The sequence below is a fragment of the Chionomys nivalis genome, chromosome 19, assembly GCF_950005125.1.
Source record: "Chionomys nivalis chromosome 19, mChiNiv1.1, whole genome shotgun sequence".
In the NCBI taxonomy this organism is placed as follows: domain Eukaryota; kingdom Metazoa; phylum Chordata; class Mammalia; order Rodentia; family Cricetidae; genus Chionomys; species Chionomys nivalis.
The window spans coordinates 16128794-16149465 of NC_080104.1; positions in this window are offsets into that span (position 1 = coordinate 16128794).

The window sequence follows — 20672 nt, forward strand, 5'->3', positions numbered from 1 at the left end:
TGAAATAATTAAACTATATTGATTAGGAAGATTGCACCAAAAAGTTTCCTGTTTATTTTTATTGAAATCTAGACCAATGGTTCTCAAGTTTCCTAATGCTGTAACACTTTAATGCAGTTCATCATGCTATGGTGACCCTCAATCATAAAATTATTTTTTATGTTATTTTGTAATTATAATTTTGCTACTGATTTGAATTATAATATAAATATCTGATATGCAGGGTATCTGATACGAGACCCCTATGAAAGTGTCATTTGAACCATAAGGGTTTGTGGCCTGCAGATTCTGAACTACTGGCCTATAGTTACAACCTGGAAGAAGATGAAGCGTGAATCCATGGGTGAGTGGCATAGGCTTCCTCTCCCAGTTTTAGGGGCTACTCATTTCATTATACAGACATCCAGTAAACTAAACCTGTTTAATGTTTATTTCACCTCTTTCCTTGAATATTTCTTTTCTATCTAACTTATTCTAAAATTGAGATTTGAGTAATTTATCTGAAAACTGAATCCTATTATTGCAAAAAGTATATTATCCACGAAGCTCTAACATGTATTTAGATCAAGGTTTTCTGCACGGCCAGTTTGTTGTTTGGGGTGGTAGAGTTTAGAGACTGAACTTCCAATCATCAAAAAGCTGTTAAGTTGCAATGTATAACCATCTTTATCTTATTTTCATCTACTTCCAAATGTAAACCAATTCCAACTTTTAATTCATTCTTGATGTTTTCAGATTTGTTTATTTTTATTTTATGTTTTGTCTGCATGTGGAAGTCTGCATCATAAACATGACTTGCATCCACACAGGTCAGAGGGGTTTCAGAGCCCCTGGAACTAGGGTTGGAGATAACTGTGAGACAGCATGTGGGTGCTGGGAGCCAAACCCAGGTCCTCTGCAAGAGCAACAGGCGTTAGGAACCACTGAGCCACCTCCTTAGTCCCTGATTTTTGATTTCTGAATCTTAGGATGAATATTAACAGAATATATGTGGTTCCTCTTTTAAGCCCACGTTCACTTTTACATTAAGTTAGCTTTCAAATGCAGAATTTAGTATGTTGATGCTTAACTTTTCTTAAAGGTACTTAACCAATAGTGCTTTTTATCCCATAGAAATAATTTGTTTATACAAATGAACAAACAAACACACTAGAAAAAGAATGGGAACAATTATCTGTTGTGCAGGTGTGTCTGATGAGTAAAAATAATCTGATAATCAAAAAGATATTTGGTTTCTCGACTGAAAATTGTTTAATGGCTGACAATGTGAGACGAGTTTGGACCAATTTACTGAACTAATTTTTACCATGTAGATAAAGCAAATTTTGACCAATGTGTATTAAATGACCTTAAATATCCCTAAAACCTTAAAAGCCAGTAAGTGAACATCTGTGTGAGTAATGGCATAAGATATTGTTGTTCTTAATATATTCATTCTCACTATGTGAATGCCAAGGAGATAACAGGTAGCTGGTGAATACCAAAAGAATAAAGTGTACAAAGTATGAAATGATTCAAATAATCACTTATGTTTTTCATTGGATAAAGGAAGTTAATGGGCACATTTGAACTGCTGTCACTCTGTGAGATTATTCTTGCCTTTTATGTTTGAAAACATCTAATATAACAGCCTTTAAATGTACCAATTTTTACAAGAACCACAGTAAGTACTGCACAGAGAACCAGTTTTTACAATCTGGCATTGTTGAGTCACTGCTCTCAGATTTACTTACATAATACTGCTGCATCTAGCTTTGCTTTGAATAATACATTGTGCCTCATTCCAAAAATTCAGGAAGACTTTGACAACTTTCTTCAATGAAAATATAATATATGTGCGTATACATATATACATTAATTTGCAGACACACACATGCACACATATATCACAAACAGTACTATTTCTCAAAGCACTTAAGTTTGTTGTTTAATATGTACCTTCACAGTAGAAACTCACTGACATTTATTTTATGTATAATGATTAATGATGTATAACATATAAAAAATTGACATAGAGTTTATCAGCTCTTCCCGAATTGCTGAACTGAGCACCAGATCTAGAAATGGCTCAAACGTGTGTAGGTGCTTTATTGTGACCCTTTTCAAGCTATGACCAAAGTCAAACAAAACAACCATACTATAGCAAGACTTTCTCTCATTTGGAGATGTCAAATATTTTTGAATTAATGCACCAAAATAAATATTTCAAGGTTTTTGTGTATTTTCTCTTGAAAGATTTGAAAAACGGAGCGCTAGGCTTTGAAGCCTCCCTTTATCAGTAAGATATTGTATAATCACAGCCAAGTTACTAAACACATTTGCCTTTGTCAATTGGTATAAATGCTAACTGTTTTAATCACTCTTCTATTACTGTGAAAAGCGTGACCAAGGCAATTCTTACAGAGGAAAACATTTAATCAGGGGCCTTGCTTACAGTTTCAGAAGCTTAGTCTGTTATTATCATGGTGAGGAGCACTGCAGCAAGCATGGCAGATATGGTGCTGGAGAAGTAATTAAGAGTTACATCCTCATCCACAGACAGAAACAGCAAGCCTAGGCTTGGAATGGTTACTGAAACCCCGAGACCCACCCCGAGGGAAACAATTTATTCAAACTCTCCTAATCTTTCCAATCCTTTCAAATAGTGCCACTATCTGGTAACTAAGTATTCAAATATATGAGCCTATGGGGGCCATTCTTATTCAAACTACTACACTAACAACAGCTCACATATCATGGGGTCACTTGCAATGATAGATTAATTAATGAAAATACAGTTTTTATAATAGCATCTGTCTTCTTTGGTGTCATCACTGTTACTCCCATCCCCACTATTACTGCTGGATTCTTGGTGCCTTCTTGACCCAGGGCAGGTATGTTGGTATTAAGAAAGACAAATCAATATATGCATTTTGATAAACTATAACCAGGGATTTGTTGTTTAAAGGACTTTAATATTCCATCCATTAAATATTCAAAATTTAGGTCTCAAAAACGTATCCATACCTCAAAATGGAGTCATGTTTTGATGGTAGAAAATAAAGTAGTTTCAGATAGGGCTGAGTACTGGTAAAACAAGCACCCACTTGTTTCAATTGAGCAAACTCCTGGCATTGAAAAGATGCTTTCTTGCTACTTTATGCTTTGTCATTTTTTGATATTCTTAAAATTTTAATTTCTAAGCCTTCAATTATATCCTATCAAATGTACTCTACCTATCCACACAATGTAGAGAAAGCATTCAAGGGTCATCATTTATCTGTATAAAAAACAAACATAAAATTTATGTATGTTATTTATTTAACTTAATTGGATGAATAAGAGCCTCCCTATAAATTCCTCGTGATGTTTCTGACTGTCATGTAAAATGAATATAGCTAGGATGGTTCCCATAGTAACCTTATCAAAGAAAAGATGCTCACAGGAGGGCAGCCAGTTTGTTGGAGAATTAAGAAAACTCTGGAATCTTGAAGATAAAATATATGACATCGAGGAGTTGTTTCCAGAGAACAGAACATCTCCTGCCAAGGTTCTTTTCTTCCAGGCCATTAGATGCTTCCTGTCACATAATATGACTCAACACCAATTTGCTACACTCAGTTACCTGTTGATTTCCACATTCATATTCCTCCTTCAGCATTCCTCTTTGGCACTCTTAAAATTCTTCCACTTTCTATCCTATGATTCAACACATGCATTCCTTTTCCCTAGTATTGTATAATCTTAAAATATTTATAGAGCAACCTGCTCCAAACATTTACTATTAGTAGCACATGTACTCATTTTCAAGATATATTTACATCTCTCTCTAAAATAAAAGAGAAGGACACTCGCCACCAAGCTTTGTTAACTGAATTTGATCACCAGAATCTACTGACAGGAGAGAGGCAGCTCCTGTATGTTGTTTTCTGACCTCCATATGCATGCCATGGTGCGCATGTGCACGTGCCTGTGCTCACACACATCCCCCCACATCTCCCCCACAGTAAATAAATAAATGTAAGAAAACACTAAAAATAAACAACTAAACAAATAAGTAAATGAGCATGAGAGAAAGGAAACCTGCTTGAACCGTAAGTACTTCTGTTCTTCTAGGAAGAAAAATGCTTTGTCACTTGAAATATAAATGGGCTAATTCTCCCCATATTTCCTTTCCCTGTGAGACCTGGCTTGGTCTCAGTAAACACTGAATAGGTGTAGATTCAGTGTTCCTGCTCTCCTCTGAAGTCTGTGCTATAATCCTTTTGAGGACTTACTTGCTTTTTCTGAATACCATTTTGTGTTGACAGTTTGCTAACTTATTTCACAAGCTTTGCTCTTTCTCCCAGAAATCCAAACACTCTTAATCTATGGTGTTTCTACTAAGATGTTAACAGACATCTAAATGTTTAAAACTGAACATGTTCAAAAGCAGACACTGTTATCTTATCCCATTGTTCTGTTCCAGGTATTTCCTGAATCTGATAAAAACCAAATCCTTTCTCAACTAGGCCAGCTTAAAAGTATTTGTTTCTTTTGCTGACATGTGTTTACTATGTCAATCAGTAGACTAGCTTCAATTCATGCCCAGGACGATTGGCAAAGTTTTTTCTCCTCCATTCATCCTAATTCTCTAGTATGATTATATCATCTCTAATATGATTACATCATTTCTAGTCTTATTACTAAAATAGACACTGCGATGTCCTTTTGATATCACCTTTATCTATATAGTCTATTCTCAAAATATCCTATAAATGTGGACTAGACTATGTTACTAACATCCTTAAGAAAGTCCTACCAGTGGTACCTATTTTCTCTTTTTATTTGTTTGTTTCTTTTTTTTTTTTCTGAACCAGTGATTTTTTTTTCATAACCTAAACTAACCTCAAATTCATTATGTGCTTCAGACTGAATTCAAACGCAGGGAAAATCTCTTGGATATGAGACAGCAGATATGCATCATCATATCTGGCGACACTTTTTTTTTTTTTTTTCTAAGCAGAAGTTTAATTCAAGCAATCATAATGATGTCACAGATATAATATCTCTATCACTTGTGTTGTTTAGCTTTCTTATTGTCAACTTGACACAACCTAGAATCAGTTGCCTAGAAAGAGAGAACTTCATTTGGGGAATTGTCCAGGTTTGATTGCCAAGGGCCATCTCTGGGTGGGATGGTTTTGACTGATTCGGGAACGAATGTTCAGACTACCATGATGGAGCCATACTTAGGCAGGTGAGCGTGGCTATATAAGAAAGCTTGCTGAGCATGAGCCAGAGGTTGAGCAGATAAGCAGCATCCTTCCATCCTTTCTGACTCTGGTTCCTGTCTTGATTTCCTACCTTGATTTACCTCCATGAAAAATTGTGACCTAGAAATATAAGTCAAATAAACCCTTTCTGCACCATGTTCCTGTTAGTCAGTGTTATTTTCACAGCCATAAGATGAAACTCAAACATTCTGTTCCCCATAATCTTCATAATCTTTGTTGCTCTTTCATCTTGCCAGTACTGGCCAGTGCTAGAGCTTGACACCATGTTCTCTCTGTTCAAAATATCATCAAACCTCTCTTCAGGGTTTACTTCCTCTGATGTTCTATTTTGATTTATTTAATTGTCTTATTTTAATCTCGTTTTGTATTTTGCTGTGCGGGGGAGCAAGCTCAGAGCCTTTAGATTGCTAAGTAAGTTCTCTACCAGTCCCTGCTGCTTACATTCTTTGCTCTGGCGTCAAATTTCCATAATGCTACCTGGTAGAGGATGTATATGACTCTTCCAACACCATGGTTTTGGGTCATATTTTCTCCAGGGTTTATCTCTCTTTATGTGCTGTGTCATGACATCTTTAGTAGTGAATGTTAATTATACCAAACATTTTGTGCATGTAAGTAGGATACTTTGGTCATATTCATTCTTTGTTTCTTGCTTGCCTCCTCTTCCCTCTCATATAGGCTGTCCTTCCCCGACACTGGCCTCCTGTACTTTGACATTTTGTATATTAAACATAAAAATTAAAATTTCTGGTATTTATCTGTATTTGATTTATTTTTCTTAACATCCACCATTTTTCTTGCAGAAGACATGATTTCATTTTTCTTTTCCTTGGGGAGATAGGTGTTGTATGCATATGTATGTATATTGTGGTTTTCTTTATCTATTTATCTATTGACAGACTCCAAAATTCACATCATGGTGATTGCAGTTCTTCAATGAACATAAGTGTCCAAATATGCTTGTTGCTTGCTGGCTTAAGCAAATTTGTAAATGGTGATGAGAATGAAGCTATAAGGAAAGCCCAAGGACTCATTACTAAATTCTACCAGAATTTAAAGAACTGTCAAAAGCCTACAATTTCTTTCTCAATTAGCCCCCAAATTATGTTATCTTTGCAGAAGCAGATTTTCCTAACCTTGTGGATATATTATTTTTGATCTTCCAAACAGGTCTTTGCTTCTAGTAGAGTCACAAAAAATGTCATTAATTGAATGGGTGATTTGACAAATGAACACCATAATTTGACTCCTGTTTTGCAACAGTGATGAGATGGGGACCATTACCTGAGATATGACAACAACTAAAAATAGTAGCCAGAAGTATGTAACATACAGAAGATAAAACTGTCCTCAAACCATATATACCACTTGTTTATTTTCCTTCAAATCATCTTATATATTTGACAATCATGTAAATTTGAAAGGTAAAGTGTGAAGTAGCAGAGCAAGCATATTTACAGGCTTAAATTTGTAACGTATATCTGCTTTCTACTTCACAATAATGATTTAATAGTCTAGTGCTTTGCAACTTATAGAACAAATAGGCAACCCAAAATTCCTAAATAAGATAACATAGTCACTGCTGTCTGAACCCACTCTTCAGTAAGTGCTTGCATCCTAAAGCCCTCTGTCCAATTTGCAGCTTCAGAAAGAACTAGACTGCCCGAGTCTCTTCCCACCAGCAAGGTGTTCTGAATTTTTCAACAGAAAGGTTTGCGCTAATGAACTCAAGCTATATTCCCTGGGCGGTTCATTTGGCAGGGCTACTGGGCTGTTCTCAGCAACTCTCTAAACTCGGATTTTACATTTTAACTCTGGAGAAGAAAAGGGAAAGAAAGTAAAAGAAAAAAAAAAAGAACTAACTTTGGAGTTTTCAAAAACAAGTCACAAAATACTATAGCATAAAGTGGCTACAGACCGGATTCTAAGAGCTCTTTTATACTCATCCAGACAAATCACCCAATATAGCACTTGGGTTCCACACAGGTTGAGAGCTTCTTGCTTGCAGTAAGGTTGAGACAACCTTAAAGTGTCCCTATTTTTAGCTTAACATTAATGCAGGCTTATTTTTGAAGAGTCTCCTTTTGTTATTATCTAGACTTTTTCAGTCAAGAAGAAACTAAGTGTCTTCATGATACTGCTGGCACTGGTTAAGATATTTCTTGAGAATTATTTACTCATCTTTGACTTTATTTCAAAATTCTTTCAAAGAAATTTGAAGAAGAGTGATGTTAGGGTTTTTTCTTCATTTCCTTTCTCTCTTTTGCTTTTTTCGTGAAAACACTGTTACTTAATAGTCATCAAAATTACTTTTTAGTGAAATGGGCAGTGTGTGCAGTTAGGAGTGAAAGAACACATCAAGGCACAATTCAGTGTGAGGAGAGCTGAAGACAAAGACGGGAAGAAAACAAGAAAAGCAATTGCTATTGATGAAAATGGAGAGCCGCCAAAACTACGACCTCTGACAGGGTATTAGAAAGGAGATTAGGTATTAGAGATTAGGTAAAGGAGATTAGGTATTAGAAAGGAGATTAGGAGATCCTGGGAAAAGTTATACTGGTTTACAAACTGAAATATCTAATAAAGGAATGAGTAGATAACACTGATTATGTCTTCAGTTGGCTTATTGACCTCTTATCTTTTGAAACAAGCATACCTGAAACCAAACAGGAAGATACAATGAAGCAAACATCCTAAGACAGTTAACATCTTTGATAGGATCATATATCTGAAAAGTCTTAAAAACTAATGCTACTTAGAGTTTTGTTCCTGGAAAGAAATCGCTCCAGCTTCAGCATCTTTAGCATCAATATTGATTAGTGCTAGATATTTTGGGAGTCCCTTCCTGTCCCCAGATGATACTAAAAAATGTGGGGGTCCTCTTGTAGATCTTGGTCTCATTAGGGGTGGAATCAAATGGAATCTTGAAGATAGTTTTATTAGAATTTAAATAAAAGATAAAGGGAGGGGAGGTTGTGATCAGGATGTATTGTATGAGAGAAGAATAAACAAAAAGATGAGAAAAGAAAAACAATCCCTTGGCAGTAGAGCTCTAAAAGAACACCAGCTTCTCAGAAGTGAATGGAAGTGATAAGGAAAAAACAAAAACAGAACAAAACAAACAAGCAAAGTGTAACCTTTAAGTTAAGCCATTATTGGAATCAGTCAGCTGGCAGCAGGTCAATCAGGCTTGAAAGGGTGGGGCATTAGAGAAAAAGCAAGGAATGCAAAGTATGGGGGTGGGTGGGGAGCAGGCTTAGACAGAGATAAAAATAAGAAAAGGAGAAGTTACACTTTTCTGAGAGACACGTGAGCTTATTTACAAAGACACACGGCTGTGGCTCCTTAAGTCTCTGCACTAGAAACTGAAATTCTGGGAGGAAAATGTGTATCGTGTCATTAAGGTGTCAGTTTCCCACTCAGGTTTTTAGCAGGGCTTGAAGTGAGGATGCCTTCCCAGCGGCAGCCACTCTGTCCTTGGCAGTGTTCCCTTGACTCTCTAGCTGGAATGTTAGGTTCACTTTCCATAACCTTCATCAGAAGGAAATCACGTTCCCTTAATGGCCTTACTGTTTCTTTGTCATAAATGAAAGAAAGATCAAGGTGCAAGTCTTCAAACGATCACTCTTTATTTGATTTCATTTTATTTTGTCTAATGCTTTCTGTAGCTCAGATAACACTTACTGACAGAAAGGATAATGCAGGCATAGGCCAACAATAAGACTTCATTGCTGTGTATTCCTAGAGAATTTCTATGTCGACACCTGCCACTTAACAGTATAGGAAGGCGGCATCTCTATTAAGAAAAATGATAATCACTTTCTCAGAGGAGCATCTTATATCTATGGAAACAGTCTGTGGAAAGGAAGAAGAAAGCCGTTTAGCAGGAACGATTTATTGGTCTCTCTGAGTTTGTTGGACACTTGCTCTCATGTCTACTGTTTCCTTCTGCAAGACTGAAGCCTCACTATTTTTGCCCTTCTTACTTCTTTGCACCAACTTCTTCACTAGGGAGTGGGCTAGCTTCCCTGACTGGTTAAACATATTAGATGAACCTGACCTTTCTAAGGAAGTATGGCCTTTAGCTTTTGTTTCTTGTGAGCTAAGTACTACTGCTCAAGAAATTCGTTTCTCATGTATTGAATTATGATGAAGTAAGTACTTTCCTCTATTCTTAGGAGGGGAAGATTTTCTGATTCAGCATTGCCTAATCTTGGCTAGGAAATAACTTAACAACAAAGATTAAGGTATAGAACAATCTTGGAAATTCAAATGAGTATTTTATCTGTATTTTATGGACTATTTTTACCAGCTTTATAGCAAAATATACAAGTACATATAAAACAAAATATATAATGACTGCTGACAGACATAGGCAGTTGTTGAACCAACATAGTCACAATATAGAATATTGCATTAATCACAAAATTCCCATCGTGCCCCTCAGCAATCAGTAGCCTTCCAGTAACTTGGCTCCTGGCAATGACAAATCTATTTTTTTCCTTCTATTATTGGCAATTAAAGATTTTCATATAAGTGATTCATGCAGTACAGAGCTATTGCATTTGATCAACAGCTCCATTTAATATAAGGGTTTTGAGATAGACCTATGTTGTAGCTTTCATTGGTATTTCCTTCCCTTCTGTTTGTCAAAATGCCAGTTGTTGAATTCCTCGATGTTTCCAGGTTTTAACTTTTGGGAGTAAAGTCGCTACAAACAGCCGAGAATGGAATGATCTGTAATCATATGTATTTACGTTTTTTTTTTTTTTTGGTCAATCTAAACAAGTGATATTAGGAAGGCTTTGGGTGGATTTACATTTTACTCTATTAATATCTGTCAAACTTATTAAATGTTTGTCCCATTTTGTTTTCTCATAAACTACATATGAGATTTCATATCTATATCCACACTTAGTCTTAATTTTAACGTATTATTTAACATTTCAGTTTTAGTTCGGTAGTGAATATTAATGTTGGGTTTAGCTTCATATAGTTATTCGTAATTAGTACTTCATTTGTGAAAGAATTGTCTACTAAAAATTTCTTCCACTGATTTCACAGTTTCTGTGTTTAGTCTGTAATTGAATTGTAAGATTTTTAATACATTCTGAGTATAATTCTATCTTCATATATGTTATCCAAACATTGTCTTTCTTAGTTCCCATAATTTTTTGCCCATTAGTTAATTAATAGTTTTTTTTTAATATCAAGTCATTTTCATTTTCTTCTTTTTTTCCAGTTTTTTAAATTTATTTTTTCATTCAAAATTTACACTTTCTCCCCTCCTCCTATTCCCCTCCAGCTCCCCCACTCACCCTCCTCCATCCCCCTCCTTCCTTAAGAGAGGGCAGGAAACCCTGCCTGTGGGAAATCCAAGCCCCCCCCCCCTTCTCCGATCCAGGCCTAGGAAGCTTTGGATCCAAATAGACTAGGATCCCAAAAAGCCAGTACATGCAGTAGAAACAAGTCCCAGTGCCTTTATCAATGGCTTCTCTGTCAGCTCCCATTATCAGCCACATTCAGGGAGTCAGGTGTGATTGCTTGCTCATTTCAGTCCAGGTCCAGCTGGATTTGGTGAGCTCTCATTAAATCAGGCACACTGTTTCAGTGGGTGGGCCAACTCCTGCGGTCCTGACTTCCTTGCTCATCTTCTCCCTCCTTCTGCTCTTCAACTGGACCTTGGGGGCTCGGTCCATTGCTCTGATGAGGGACTTTGTCTCTATCTCCATCTGTCACCGAATGAAGATTCTATGATGATATTCGAGATAATCATCAGTGTAATAGTGGGGCAAGGCCAGTTCTGGCACCCTCTACTCTGCGCTCAAGGACCTAGCTGGGGACATCCCCCTAGCTGGGGCCATCCCCATGGGCTCCTGGGATGCCCTCTAGAGCCAAATCTCTTGCCAAGCCTAAAATGGTTCCCTTAATGTAGATATCTTTTTCCTTGCTCCTATATCTGTCCTTCCTCCATCTCCACCCTCCCATTTTCTGTGAATTTCAGTTTATGGATGTTTTAAATAATTGACAATTATTGTATTCTAATAACTTCTTGCCGAGGAAAAAGTCACAATGCTTTTTTTTTTTGTGTTTCCTTTTGGAAACTTTATCATTATAACTGTTTTATGTAGGTCTATGACTCTATTCATGCTACTTTCATGTCCTAAGAGACAGAGGTGAAGTTCTTGCTCACCCATATGTAATGGTGCACATGACACTCTCTGAAAAGTCCCATAGAATTGCTTCAGTATTTTCACTGGGAAAACAGTTAAATGTGTAATTTTATAGCCATTGCTGGCATAATTATAATTCTAATTTATTACATATCCCAATTTCATAATACATATATACAACTGAGAAGAACTGACATATTTTTATTATTAACTATTCTACAAATGATACTCTGAATTTCATTTGGGTGTTTCATCAAATTTGCTTGTGGCCTTGTCTCCAAGGCTCCTCCTAGATGCTGGTTGTTGTAGGTAGGCCAAGTCTATTCTAGGCTGTGCCCTGCCTAGGCAGGTGGACCTGGGCTGCATAGGATAGGCAGAAAGAGCAAACCAGCCGGCAGTATTCTTTCTTGGTCTCTCTTTCAGCTCCTGTCCTGGAGTTTCTTCTCTGTTCATTATTCATAGACTGTACCTTCTAGTTAAAATAAACCTCCGCCTCACCAAGTTGCTTTCGGTGATAGTGTTTATTAAGGCAACAGAAACCAAACCAGGACACACAAGTATCCCCCAGATATAACCACAACTGTTTTATTCTCAGTCACAACTAGGAATGATTCTTTAAATGTCAAGCTCCAGGTCCTTATGCAAAATTTATCAAAATGCATATAATTACCAGTTACAAACCTGCCAATACAGTATGCTAAAGCGCTTTTGTAAATTCCTTTAAAAACCTTTTAGGAACAATCAGATCATCTGTGAATGAAAACAGCTTTTTATTGGAAAGGGAATATATTCTGAATAATATTATCTTGTTTTACTACTCGGGACACAAAAACACTGAATAACAAGCGTGAAATCCAGTTTCCTATGACATTGGAAAGTTTTCTTTCCATTAGAAGTTTAATGATGGTTGCATCTGAGTAGTTGATGGGATTTAGCTAATGTCTTTTCCATATTGAGTGAGACAGCTGCAAGACATCCCTTTTACATTGCATTTATTTGTTTGTTTAGAGATAGATTCTGCTGTAACAAAGGCTGACACAAAGGCTGACGTGGAACTCCTCGTCTTCCTGCCTCTCCCTCCTGAGTCATGACATTGCTGGTGTGAGCCATTATGTCTGGATTCAGCCTTTAACCATTTTGTTAGCATTAAAAACTGTATTTCCTGGTGTTTTCAAAGGCAAACAACTTCAATTTCCTGGAATAGCTCCATTTGTTTTTTATCACATCTATTTTACATCTGGTTGATTTAATTGGCTAAGAATTAGTGTACATTTAGGATATTTGGGTTATAGCAGATATGGGATGATTGTTTTTGTATATTCTAGTTTATTCTTTGAGAATTTGATACATGTAAGCAATGTGCTTGGATTAACCCTACTCCTGAGTCCCTTTTATCCAAATCCTCCCATATACTCTATCTTATGTCCCACTCACCTATATATGCTTTTTCTTTTCCTTGAGTGACTCTAATTGCTGTTGCTTGTACATACATGGATATCATGCCATACAGTGAGACATAGGTAATGTACCTGGGGCAATATCTCCGAATAAAGCTATTGTTCATTCCCCCTGAAGTTCTCAACTATGAAGACCATGGCAGCTAGAGGTGGGGCTTTGTGAGCCTTTCCCTCTCCATATTGTAATTTTGACCGACTTGATCTTGTATAAATCTTGTGTATGCAGTCACAAATGCTGCGACATCAAGTGTCATGTCATGTCATGTCATGTCATGTCATGGGGCCTGCCATATCATCAAACCACAGTTTTTCAGTCTTCTCCTGCCTTTGAGTCTTACAGTCTGTCCAGCTCTCTTCTGCAATGTTTCCGGAGTGTTGGAAAAAGCTGTGTTACAGATATACTATTAAAAAGTTTAATTCGTGCTTCCTATCCTTATAATATCTTTGAATTTTTATGCTAGAGTAATAATAGTAACATTAGAAAAAAGGGATAGTGTTCAAGTGTTATTTCTTCCTTAAAGATTTGTGCAATTCTTCAGTGAACCTGTCTGGGAAAGTTTGCACCCAAGAATTATCTTTTAGTAGTTATATAGCTACCCAGTATCTATTACTTTTATAACAGCATAAGATAGCTTAAAAGCAAAAGGAATCAGAGTGACTGCATCGCCCAATCCTCATTCTGAGTATGCTCTCAGTGAACTGAGGACTGTCCTCTAGCCTCGAGCTGTTAAAACTTCTACTACCTCCCACAAGTGCTATGGAACTTGCAAGCCTCTAGGGAACATCCAGTAAAAACGCCACCAAAAACGTTTCTTTTGTTTGTTATTCTCTTTTCATTATTTTGTCCTACTCTTTTTAATGATAGGGCTGGTATGCTTATCTTCAGTTAAAGTGCTGAGTCTTGATTGATAACAGGGTTTCTCTGTGTCATAGCCTTAGCTGTCCTGTAACTAGCTATGTAGACCAGGCTGGTCTTGAACTCAGAGAGATTCACCTGCTTCTGAGTCCTGAGTGCTGGGATTAAAGGCATATGTCACCACTGCACAGCACATGCTGTGAATTGACAATTCTTCAACTCAGCTGTCCAGCCAGCCTATATATGTTTACCTTCTATATTAAAATTATGAATTTTCCATAGGAAATTCAATTTGTCTACCAAATGTCTTCCATTTCCTTCTTCACAGTGTTTGCGAAGTTCTCTCCTGTGAGCATGAGGGACATGTTTATCCATATTCTTCAGTTGCTCTTGCATAATTCTGTTTTATTGCTACAATAGTTTGTGTCGAATCTTCTTTTTCTCCTTTCTATAAGTCATATTTTCCTGAATTACTGAAATTTTTTTTTATTGGAGACTGTATACTAATCTTAGCAAATTCAGTTCTCCATTGTTAGACTTTGTGTTGGAATATTGTTAAATCGCTGACACACTTGCATTTCATTATCATTTTTAGTTACATGTGTGTAGGCATGTGTGTTTGTGTGCACATGAGTGCAGGTGCCTGTGGAAGCCATAGGTGTCCTAGCCCCAAGAAGCTAGAATCACAGACAAATGTAAGCCACTTAACGTGAGTGCTGGCAATGCATCTCAGGCCCTGTCTTACATTCTTGTAATCCATAAGACATTTCTTGAGACCCCAATTTTTTATCAGTGATCCAAATAAGCCCCTTACCTAAGATTATTAAATCATGCTATTTGAACAACAAAACTCTGTAGACCTTACTGGATAGACCAGATGTTGTCGTATTTTCTTTGCTGTCTGAAGGAAAAATAAACTCTTCTCACTATTTTTAAGGCAGCGGACTGCTTCTGCCCCTTTTTGCGGATGTTTGTCTGACATGTCTGATTGAAATTAGTTACTTTTCATGTATGGTTGAGACAGTGTTCAGCTTCCAGTTTGCAGTAACACGCCTTTCTGGGGCTCTTTCTTTCAGCTCTTCTCTAATTTTTTTTCAAAACCCAAATTTCCTCCAACTCTGACCTCTTTGCCTTCCATTTCAGGAGCCTGCAGGGCTCAGCCTTTGCGTCAATCTTGAATGCTGCTCATGAAAGCAGGCGGCGACTTGGAAAAGACCACTTCACTTATTTCTCTCCCAAGAATCGTGTCCTAACGCCTTATACTCAGCATCAGAACACTGCTATTTCACACATTTTCCAAGTACATTTTAAATGTTTAGAACTAGAGGGCAGGTCTTGCTCTGGTATGCATTTATGCATGAGTGCATGAGCAACGTTTTACAAAATAAAGTCATTCCCTGATGTTTTTCTCCTCCCTAACGAAGCAAACATCTCAGAAGTACATGACAGAGAGTGCTAGTGTGGGTTCCATTCAAAGAACCAAATGACATCTGCTTAACTAAAGAGTACATTAAATGTTTCAAGGAATTCCCACCAGAATGTTAGCTAAAACATTTCTGGAGTGTCAATCTGTGATAACTGATCCTCTGAGAGAATGAGTATAGTGGTTGCTTTTCAGTGGGAAACGGTCGCTTAACGGAAAGTATTCTCTGTTTTCCTTCAGAAACATGCTTTGCGCCTCCAAATAGTTTGGATTGAAGCAAATAGTCTAGATAAATATGGAAGGGTATAGGTTAATGTACAAGTTTTTAAACATGTGACCGTATTTCAGATATTGACTTGTATTAAATTCACTGATGTGCCTCTGATTAAAAAATAAATTAATTTTTAAAGAAGAAAAAGAAAGGATATCATAATACTTGCTATAGAATAATGAAGCCATTTTGTGCCATTTTAATAATCTCTGCATTCCTTTTTTTGAAGTTCTTCAATGGCCTCCATCTTCTCCAGAAGGAAGACCAAGTCCCTTTACATCACACCCAAGGCTGTCTGTGCCAGTCTCACTGACATTTACTCTCCCACACAAGCACAAGACCCTAGATCATTTTCATATAAATCATAACTGAAGGAAGAAGTGTGATATTAGAAACACTCATCTCAGAGATTACACTTAAGCTTAAAGTGCAGCCACTCGTAAGACCAGCAACTTTATCAACCCTTTCAGAGTTCAATATGTCATTAGCTGCACGCACTAGTCTTAAGCCTCAGACACTTTAAATCTGAGAGATAAATAAATCTGATGTTTCAGAAAATTATTTCCACAGATGCCTAATTGCTTCTAAATCTATCCCCATATCCTGTGGAGTTGACCTAAAATTAGTGATGAATATTAACATCTGAAAATAAAATTTTTGTCTCTAAGCCATTGCTATAATTATCAGACTATCCATGGTGTATTGAGCATTGTGTTAAGTACAGTTTGCTTTCGTTCACCAATGTTCATGACAGGCGCAAAGTCTGAGCATTGTATTTCTGAGTTACACATGAAGAAAAAGGATTAGAGACAGCTATTGTGTTCATGTTTTCTCCCTCCCTTCCTCACCAGATAGGTGAGGTGGTGGGAGCCTTGATGAGGAAGAGCCTCTTTGGTGAAATTTAGATTCCATAGAGTTACATCCCCTCAAAGAGTATTTGGGACCCTGATTGATTCTTGTCTCTTTTCATTTCATGGGTACAACATGAGGATCAGTTTCTTCGACTTATGATATCACTGAAATATAATGTGTTACCTAGGACCAAAGCCACAGGACCCAGTGATCAAGTACTGACTCCTCGAAGCCTTCAGTCCCAATAAGTCTTTGTCCATTATCATGCTGACCATTTTACCTGTTTTGGCCTAAAAGTGGGAAGTTAACACTGCTGTCCTTGAATTACCTTAGAGGATGTTCCCCTGCTTCTTTTTTTCCTCCTTTGTTGCCCGACTTTACCTTGAGCAGTTTTCTCTTTCCCAACTAGCACCCTACCTATCTTCTGACAGCAACGAGTGCTCTGTCCACTCATGGCGACGACCTTCAGGACTTTGAGCCAAATGAAGCCTTTTCTCAGTATAAGTTAATATCAGGCATTTTGCTATCATCATCAGAAACTGGATAACACAGATTTAGTATCTAAATAAAGTGCTACCTAGGATGGACCCTAGATCTCTCCTTATAGCCATTGAATTACTTATCAGTTCTGGCTCCTTAAATCATACTGCTTTCGTATTTCTATATATAACAAATTGTAGCTGTTTTCTTGAATTAGATGCCTGGGAATAATTTAGCAAAGCCCTCTGCTCATGGTCTCATGAAACTATAGTCCAAAATTTGGCCAGAAATATGGTATCATCTGTAGTTAAAGGTGCCAATTCGAAGCTTGATGGGCTGTGACAGATTTTGACATTTTAATCTGAGATTACCAATCCCTTGCTGGTAGATATCACCCTGGCCCCAATCCTCCCTCTGTGACTCTCTTGAAATAAGGCAATTTACAACATTCCAGGGTAGCAGAAGCTTGTCTTCAGAAGCCCCGTTGTTTGGGGAAAACATATCTGATTGTATCAGGACAATTATGCAAGATGAACCCCTCTGATCAACTCAAAGTTGATCTGCTAGATCTTATAATTATGTCTGTAAAGGCCTTGCAGCCATATTCTTAAAATATAATGGAAATAAAGTTATTGTTTTTACAGTTTCCTCCAGAGTTACTGATAGGGAATTAGAAAAGAACATTTATCCTTGTGGATCATCTGAAAATTCCTCTCTCCACATAGGTCATCTGTCTTCAAGCATAACTAATGATGCATTCCAGTAAAAACAAACCTACCAATGGTTATCTGTAGCGATGAATAAAATCTGCTGTTTTCTCCCAATCCTTTCTTTGTCTTGTATAAGCACAAACACATATCTATCTTTGTAATGTACCATTTAGATGGGTGAGTGGATCTGGGGGAGGGAAGAAATGTCCAAGGGAGCTGGGAGGAGTGTAGGGAAAGAAAACTATAGTCAGGACATATTGTGTAAATCTATTTTCAATTTAAAAAAGATTCACAATATTAGCTTTTCTAAATATAAAGAATATTGGTCTGCAGAGATGGCTCAGTGATTAAGAGCACGGGGGGCTCATCCAGAAGTTCCAGATTCTGTTCACAGTACCACATGGTAGCTCACAAACATCCGTAACTCCAGTTCTAGTGGATACACACCCTCTTCTGGCCTCCATAGACACTGTACACATGGAACACAGATACACAGGCAAAAAAAAACCACTCATGCATACATAGTAAAAATAAAAATCTGAAAATAATTAAAATAAAAAAATAAATGGAATGTATAGTGAGAAAATTCTGAGAAAGATTTGGTATAAAATATCTGGGGATTAAGCAGCACATTCTGCACAAAGGAAACTTTTAACCTAGGATCGTCAGTTTGAAGCAAAAAATTTAAATCATCAATAGAAATGATTCATACAATGCAAAAAGTAATCCTTTATGAATCAGTCTGCTACTGTACCTGTTATGATCAAATTCCTGAGAAAATACTTAACATAGAAAAAATTCATCTTGGTTTTTGATTTCAAAGGCTTCAGTCATAGGTGCTTGAGTCCGTTATTCATGAGTTTGTGGTTAGAGCCTCGTGGCAGAGAAAACAGTGATAGATTGAACTTCTCACTGCCTAATAGGCTGAAAGACAGCATCATATCCCCTGGAACTGAAATTAGATGTGGTTGTGAGCTTCCACATGGGTGCTGGGAATCAAATGCTGGTCCTCTGGAAGAGCAGCCCGTGCTCTTAATAGCTGAACATCATACTGGTTTTCTATGACAAGACTAAGAAGTCTCAAAGACCAAAAATTAAGGCAAATAATTATCTTAAATAATTGTTTACTGCTTTAAAATATGTAATAGCTTAAGACAAGATTAAAGAAATAAACTAGGAACAATGATGTCTAGAATAGGCAAAGCAGCATGCCAAAATATACAAACAAGTAAAATTGTATGGACTGAACAGGTTGTACTTAGTTATTTAGGAGTGTGTGTGTAAAACAATAATTAGTAAAAAGAGAGACTGATTTTGAAAGAAAGCAAAAGAAAGGATTGTAAGAGGGTTTGGAGGGAGGGAAAAGAGGAAGGGAATGATATAGTTATATTACAATGTCAAAAAGTAAGTAACAAATCTATATTGCTGCATTCATTAGCATTAACTTTTAAAATAATATATTACAGAATTTTTGCAGAGACAAAAGAAAAGAAACTGTATTTTAAAAAGATTAATGTATATTTGGATGGAACACACAGTGATGGACATAGTACTGGACAGGCAGAAGAATATTAATATTTTTGTAATTAATTTGATAGATCTTGTTCTACAAAGAAGTCATCACAAGAGAATCAGAATGACTTCTGAAGGTGACTTTTTAAGACAGTTTTGAGAGAAGTGTAGAGTTGTGGAGTCCAGTACTGATGGATACGTTTCCAAAATTCTCCCACAGATATGGGAGCTTAGAAAGGCTTAAAAAACACTGCCGGAGAAGAAAGATCATAAGAGCCAGAGGGAGGAGTTTGAGTGAGACTGTGTTTCCCAATAATGTCCATCTGCCTTTTAAATGATTTGGGTAGTGGTGCCATAGCTAAATCTCTGAGAACACTGTGTTGGAGTTCTGGGAAATTCTGGCCCTCCTTGATAAAAACTACAAGTAAAAATCTACTTTCCTGCTAATTGCATAGTCAGAGAAAATTGGCAATCAGTATGAATGTGCCATGGCTCTCAGTGCAGTCATTTCCTTCGCAGCACCTGAGGGACTGCTGATTCTGTGGCTGTTATCTCTTTTCAAGTTGTGCTTTAGGGAGCTCTAAGACAAACACAGGAACTTCTGGGCTTCATTAGGTCCAAGTAAGCACACAGATGCTGTGTACATGCCTTTGTGTGATTAGAGAAGTGGAAGACCGTGTATCCAACTTTTGCTAAGTGCTACAAATAAAGTAAAATGCAATGGAAAACCCATGAGGAGCCTGCTATGAAGACTCGCTTACTGCATAATTGTAGGAACAAGCAAATTCAACTATAGTGGTTTGTTAATAGAGTCTTAAAACTAATGTTCAACGGATTCAAGTAAGTATTCATAAACACCCTCAAAAGCCATGCTGAGATCTAGATGTGACAAAATTCCTTATATAACAACGTGCAGATATTTGAGTTATCTAAATTAATTTTATATAGCAAATATTATCAAATTCAGGAAATTTACTCTTTGATAAAATTCAAAAGTATAAACCTGGCTATTAAGCCATATTCCAAAGTTTCAGAGCAGTGGGACATGTCAGGCATTATCTGTCTCTTCACAGAGTCTTATTGTTTTAGTGTTTGCTGACTCTCTGCTCCTGAGACTGCCTTGTGAACTAAAACATAGCTCCTTGTCTTTTAAGGGGAGAGGTCTTAAAGCAATAATATAGTCACACATTCAGTGCGAGCTTCTCAGCTTCCAGAAAACCTCTTAAGAACATTTATTTAAAGTCATGATTGGGCAGGAGAGATGGCTCAGAGGTTAAGAGCATTGACTACTCTTCCAGAGGTCCTGAGTTCAATTCCCAGCAACCACATGATGGCTCACAACCATCTGTAATGAGATCAGGCGCCCTCTTCTGGTCTGTGGGCATACACGGAAGCAGAATGTTGTACACATAATAAATAAATAAATTTGTTGAAAAAAAAAAACAAAGTCATGATTAATCTTCACAGCTGCAATTGATGAAAGATGGCCTAAATTCTTTGCTTCCTTCTGCAGCAAGAATCAGAGTCAAATTCCTTCTCTTCAGCGTTGGACTAGGAGTAACTTACATCTGTAGTGGAAGTGACATTGGGTGCTACCAAGGCTATTTCTTTTGAAGCTTACAAGTTCCACATAAGCACATTGGGCTAATAAAACCCCTGGAAGCCATGCAAGAGATCTAGGAA